This window comes from Artibeus jamaicensis, unplaced genomic scaffold, assembly GCF_021234435.1.
Source record: "Artibeus jamaicensis isolate MK-2021 breed Jamaican fruit bat unplaced genomic scaffold, CSHL_Jam_final scaffold_833, whole genome shotgun sequence".
NCBI classification, from domain to species: Eukaryota; Metazoa; Chordata; class Mammalia; order Chiroptera; family Phyllostomidae; genus Artibeus; species Artibeus jamaicensis.
The window spans coordinates 22,456,770-22,463,134 of NW_026522056.1; the positions used below are offsets into that span (position 1 = coordinate 22,456,770).

The 6,365-nt window shown below is 51.8% G+C and overlaps 1 long non-coding RNA gene across 1 annotated transcript; it reads right to left on the minus strand.

Annotated features, from left to right (window-relative positions):
- Nucleotides 1-330: 330 nt before the first annotated feature.
- Nucleotides 331-5,781, minus strand: LOC119036924 (uncharacterized). The gene is made up of 3 exons (XR_005080101.2): nucleotides 5,204-5,781; nucleotides 4,265-4,351; nucleotides 331-3,426 (listed from the first exon to the last, which is right to left on the minus strand). It is a non-coding gene; the product is annotated as an uncharacterized LOC119036924 (long non-coding RNA).
- Nucleotides 5,782-6,365: the final 584 nt, after the last annotated feature.

A 6,365-nucleotide genomic window follows, 5' to 3' on the forward strand; every position in this document is an offset into this window, starting at 1 on the left:
GGTGTATGACGGCAACCCTCTAACTAACTGAGCTGGATGCCCGGGGCCTATTTTAGCCTATTTTACATAGCAATTTTGCTTTTAAGATATTTTAAAACTTCTGATTGAAACCAAAAACAAAGGCTTCAAACAAACTGATTCCTCAGAATGTGTTTCTCTGATTCTGGAAGCTTCTCCCGATGGGGCCGAGCCTAGAAGCAGAGCTGTGAGCTCAGCAGGAATGTTTTGGGCGGGGGGGGGAAGTCCAGGAAAAGCCTTAGAAACACGGTCTTGTCAGTTTTTGCAGCAAAAGAGTCCTATGAAACTCAATGGCCCAAAGTGTCCCAACTTTTTATTCATTTTTATGTTTCGTATTTTTTTATTGTGGCAAAATATAAGTAACATAAAATTTATCATTTTAACCATTTTTAAGTTTACAGTGGAATGGCATTAATTACATTCACAGTGTTATGCAACCATCAGCACTATTTCCAAAACTTTTCATCGTCTCAGACAGAACCTCCGTGCCCATGAAGCAGTGCCTGCCCAGTCCTCCTCCCTTCTGCCCCGGTAACCTCTGTTCTACTTTCCACCTCTGTGACTGTGCCTGCTTCAGGTACCTCCTGTAAATGGAATCACACAATTTTGTCCTTTCGTGATGGGCTCTCACATAGCATAATATTTTCAAGGTGGCATGTGTCACAACTTCATTGCTTTTTACGACCGGGCATTTTCTTGCTGGGCGATACATAGATTTTCCTTCCTGTTGAAGAGGAAGGACGTGGTGGGTAGGCATCAGTGTGAGGCTGTTCGCTGAATTCTTCCAAATGTTCCGTTAGGTGGACAGGGATGAGACTTCAACAAGCACACAGAGAGCATCCCTCTGGTTGCCAGAAGAACCGAATTAAAGTCCTTCTCTGCTCCGCCTGTCCCGATCCAGTTAATTTCCCTGTGCCCAGGGCTTCAACTCTTCCCCAGGCCCTGGGAAAATCATATTCCCCATGTCCCGAATCTCGTGGGGGCGGAAAACATTTACCTGATACAATGCTCCCAGCTGATTACACTTTGGGGGCCATGAATCATTTTTTAAATAAAAAATCTACACGAATGAAGATCTAGTCTTTAAAAGTCAAGTAGAATGCCTGGAAGTTTTAAAACACCCACACCGAGAACATTCTAGAAGAGATATGTCCTCTTTTCTAGCTTGAAGATCCACATGATCCTGGTTCCCTGGAAGCCCAGTGACATGAACAGATACCCTCCCTTGCTTTTTCCCTCTGATGATTGTGTTTTGTCCTTTGCTACAGCCATCTGCCACCTTCTTCATCAGTAGTGCATCAGTGAACCAACAAACATGGCGGAGTGGATGGGTAATTGATCATTATAAGTGAATAAGCATATTACAAACAAGTACTAAATAATTAATGTTGTTAAAGTGAATCAGCTATCTCTAATCATTAGTATCATAAATAGTTATTTAGTAATTAATACTGAAATTAAAGTTGACTAAAATTTGTCATGTTTATTCATGATTCTCTAAAAGGCCTCCAGCCAGATATTACTGATTAACCAACTGGCCGTCTCCTCTTGGCATCCTAAGAAACCAGCCTTTGAATCCTGGGAGCGTGGATCGGACTCGATGGCCATGGCGCAGAGACATAGAATGAGTGTTGCGGGAGGGTGCAAATGCCCAGCTCGCTGTGAGCTCCCAGAAACTCGCGTGCCTCCTCCGTGCTAGTCGGTAACTACATGAGAATTTATAGTGGAGTTCTTCAGCACTGGGTCATTATTTGGCCTTAACGACAGCTTCAGGCGGAGGGCCTGGGGCTTCGCAATGCTTAGCTGAATCAGCTGATGAAAGTTCTTCCGGGCTGAGAAGCCCGTGGCTGTTTCAGCCCTGAGTTCGCCTGGCAAGGGCACAGCTGGCCTCTGTCAGAGCAGTGAGGGCCCGGCGTTGCCACCTGTGTCTCTAGGACAACTACCTGGGCTTCGTGCCTGGAGGTGCTGATTGTGTTGTTTGCTGAGCAAGGACGCCGTGGTCCGGCTGGGCACACCTGGTCTTTGGCATGGACGGGCTTTTCTGTAGGGCATTACTGTGAAGGGGCAGGTTCTCAGACAGGAATCCAGGACTCAGGAGGCGGGAGGGCCTCTCTCAAGGGAGAAGAGGAATCCTAAGATTTTTCTGAGCCTCACGCTCGGGTCCGAAATTTGAGGATTCTGGGTGGCAGGAGTTAAGCATGGCCCCGGGACCTGGGCGGAAGTTTGGAAACCCTACACTGAAGGCTAAAATGCTGTAGTTTCTGAGTCAGCATATTCATCCTTCTGTGTGTTCAGAGAAAGTTGCTATCCCACACGAGTGGAAAGTTTTCAGTGCAAAGCCTCAAGGCTATGTTAACTACGTGGAGTAGGGAGGGGGTTGGGTGAGGCAGTGGGGAGGGAGGGTGTTAGAGTGGCCGTCCTATGCCCACTCCTGGGCCAGGTGGTGACATAAGGGGCCTGGGCTTCTCCCTGCAGCGCCCACTTGATGTCACCTGGCCTCGGGGAGCAGGGACCTGTGACAGGGCCCACCTGCCCTTCTCAGTCAGGATTGGAGGAGACAGAATTTCCAAAGCTGGGACCTTGTGGTGGTTCATTTAATATTTCAAGGTCAAGTAAGCGAGGCTGACTGTGCAAAGAGAAGTTAAATATTTGCTGCCTCTCTCCTGGTCTCTCTTAGGCCCAGCGTGTCAGACGGCTTGGTGTTATGGGAACCGCCCCCTGGCCCCGCAGTCTTTTGTCCTTTTGATGAGCAGGGCCGGAAGTTTTAGTATTTGTCTGTAAACACTCTCCACCTTGCAGTCTCTCCAGACACCAGAATAGGTGCAAAAATCTTAAGACTAAAAACCAAAAATGTTATGGGAAAAATTCTGGAAAACCGACCACTTAAAAAATCCCAAGTGTGTGTTTCTCAAAAGAGATTACACTTAAACTTGGCTTTGGGGCAGACTGTTCCCACTGGACTGAGTCATTGGCATGAACTGGACGTAACTGTGCCCATGGGAATGCCCCCTTCCAGGGGCACCGTTGGGAGGTGGCACCAGGGGCAGAACGACTCCCGGCCGCGCGTGACTGCAGCCAGCCCTCGAGTCCCTTGCGAGGTTGCATGATCTCCCAGCAGCTGTCCATAGGGGAGGAAGGTGGACAGTGTCTGCCTGCTAGACAGACGAGCAGACGGGATTGTCGCCCCGTGATGGGCCTGTGGTTGTCACCAGAACAGGCTTTGGTCCAGCTCTCCCCAGATTGGCTCTCTGGGGCCCACTGAGTAAGCACGACCCACCGACTCAGGCCTGTAGGGGCCAGAAGGGTGACAGAGCTGATGAGAAGAGGCTGATGGGACTCTGGCAGACGGGAGCGCAGCTCCGGGGAGAGATGGCGCTGCTTCCGAGCTGACACAGAACCGCCATCTTCCTGTTTTTTGGGAAAATATGGAAATTTTGGTTTTCTTCAGTGTGAAATATGTCACTTGGAATATTGATAATGATTCACAGTTAAAAAAAAACTGTGTTGTGAATTTATGACATTGACATTGAAAGATATTTTGTCTCAACACTTTGCTCTTGAACAGTGTGTGCAAATTCCTTGCTGATGACAGTAACAAAATGGACCCCAAGAGCCGGGCCCTTTCTCCCTTCTCCTTAAATCTCTCAGGGTTTAGGATCCTGACTTGCTGAATTCTCCCAAATGTCCCGTTAGGTGGACCGGGATGAGACTTCAACAAGTTCTGCAGCAAAGCAGACCCCAGGGCCTGATGGGCCAGCTGGGCAGGACACGGCCCATGCCCTGCTGACCATCGCTCTTATTAAGTAGCCCCCTGGGTTTGGGGCACAAACCTCCCATTACTGAAGTGCACCCCCTGCCAGGGTGATGCTGGGCTTCTACTGCATCTGTCTTAACACCACCCAAAGGCCTGAAAGAGGAAGGAAAAGAAAAGCCCATCAAAACCCATCCCGACCCGCAGGGAAATGGCATGGGGTCAGGTTCTGCCCCACGGGTGGCAGCCTTGCTCTGCAGCTGAACTGCGGGGGTGGGGGGCTCCCAGCTGGCTGACCGCGAAGATGCAGAAGTCTTCGGCAGCCCCTTTCCCAGTCTAAAGGTCAGCAAGAGAGACTTTTGACATTTGGACTTTGCGGGGGCTGATGAGTACTGGAGAGACGGAAGTACTCATGGACCCAGGCCCACACCCAGCCTCAGGGTTTCGCCGGGGCTGGGGCCGGGCTGGAACGCTGTTCGGGAGGTGGAAGCCCACCGGCGGAGTCCCGGTGGTCTGCAGACTGCATTATTCTAGCAGCTTTTCTTCCTCTCCAGCGCAGCGTTCAGGGCAACCTCCTGTCCTCTGAGAGATGATAAAAATAATGAGGCTAAGATGAAAGGACCAAAATAGATGTTTTTATTTGAGCAGACACCCTATGTGTGTCATGGGGCAGAGGGAACGGCCTTGGATCTGGGGTCCCCCCACCCTGTCTCCGGCCCTTTTGGGGAAGGGTCCGTCTGGGCAGCCTCATCCCTTTAGGCCACTGCCTGCCCTTTGCCTCTCCCTGAAGGCCTTTACGATTGCATGTTTCTGCTTTAACGTACCACAGAAAATGCACGGGGACAGACGGGGACGGGAACACGACACAGATGTTCACGACTTCTTCCCCAGTGTCCCAGGACTACGTGCTTCAAGCTGGTGGTTTTGAGGAATGATGAAAACCATGTGGGTATTTACCCCAACTTCCAAGAACTAGAGGCAAATTCTAGGACAGTGGGAGTTTTCTGTATGTAAAAATAGGAGAGCACATCTGGCAAGGAGTTACTGCTGCCGTTAAAAAGAACTTGAAGGCTTTTCCCAGCAAGGCACAGCCCCTGGGGTGCTGCCTACCCCCCAAGGCTGGGGACTGATAAAGATTCCCCTCAGCTCCTCCTGTCCACAGAGAGAGGGAACATCCTGACAGTGAGTCATACCCTGCTCTAATCTGTCCTCACTTTTTCAGAAATTTCTAGAACTCTAGCTTGCCGGTGCAGGTCACTCGTCTATTTAAATTAGCTCGTTGGTCCCCAGACTCAGCAGATTGCAAAGACGTCTCAAGGTCAGGCTCCAGCATAAACCAAACCGCTCACAGGGCCACACATAGTCCCCCTCCTCCCTTGCTGTTGGTTTGTTCTCTCTTTGTTCTAGGTCTCTCCCTCCGCTTGACTGACTTACAGTTGAAGGTCCGGGCTTTGCTAGATTCCCGGAGGGCCGCCAGCACTGCCCACGCCATCTGAGGGAGGAGGGACTTGGCTCCCACAGGAGCCTGGCGGTCCCTGCTGTTTCCGGCCTGGAGTCACACACCCACTTTGAATTGTCTTCTTCCTTTCCGGCGTCGTCCATCACATGATGAGACCTTCAAGCACAAGGACCATGTCTCCTCCTTGTCCTCCAGAGGACAAATTTTTCTTTCCGCAAGTGCGTCCTGGTTGCTGGGCCAAGCTCTGTACAGGTAGTGGTGAAAAACATGGAAGGAAAGACATGATCGCCACCTGTGTTAATTGGGCTGCCGTAACCAAGTGCCACAAGCTGACTGGCTTAAACAACAGAAGTGCATTGTCACACAGGTGTGGGCAGGGAGTAAAGTGACCAAGTCAGCATTCTCTGCCACCTCGGGGGAACAGACCTGCGAACCCATCAATAAAGCTGAAGCATAACGGCTGTGCTAGGAACATGGGCGGGCACAGAGGAAGCAGAAAAGCCAGAGGAATTCCTGTCCCCTGCAGAGGGCTCGGCACCGGAGGGGGGGGGGGGGGAGGGGGGGGGGGGCGGGGGAGGATGGTCGAGGGGCGCTCAGGGAAAGCTTTGCAGTGCAGTGGGTTCCAGCCTTTGTGCCTCGAGCAGAGGTCCCGGGAAGCCGCTCCGGAAGATCGCTGCAGGATAGAGCCTGGAGACTGGGTCTGCACCCACGCGGGTGCACTGGGGCCGGCTGCGTTTGAGATCTAGAACCTATGCGTTTGTTCTTATCCGTGCTGTGGTTGAGCTGGCGTGGACGTGGGCAGAGCAAAGTGTTGGCGTAATCATAAAAGCCCGCCGTCATTCCCGCTTGAGGGATGTCCCAAGCAACGGATACCAGTGAGGATGTCTGTGCCCAGGCAGTGGGTTCTGCAGTCGGCATGGGAATAGAAATGACGGCGGGAAGCGGGTAAGAGGCAGGGAGGGCCTGAGGGTCCGACGCACCCCCCTGCAGAGCCCCTAGGGGGCAGCACCACCAGGCTGGGTGTTCAACTGGGTGAGGTGAGTGGGGGTGACACGTAACTGACTGCATTCCCCTTGAGCGTGAGCGCCCCCTCGTGGCGGGGGAGTGAGTGCGTTTGCTTCTACAGTCACCAGGTGG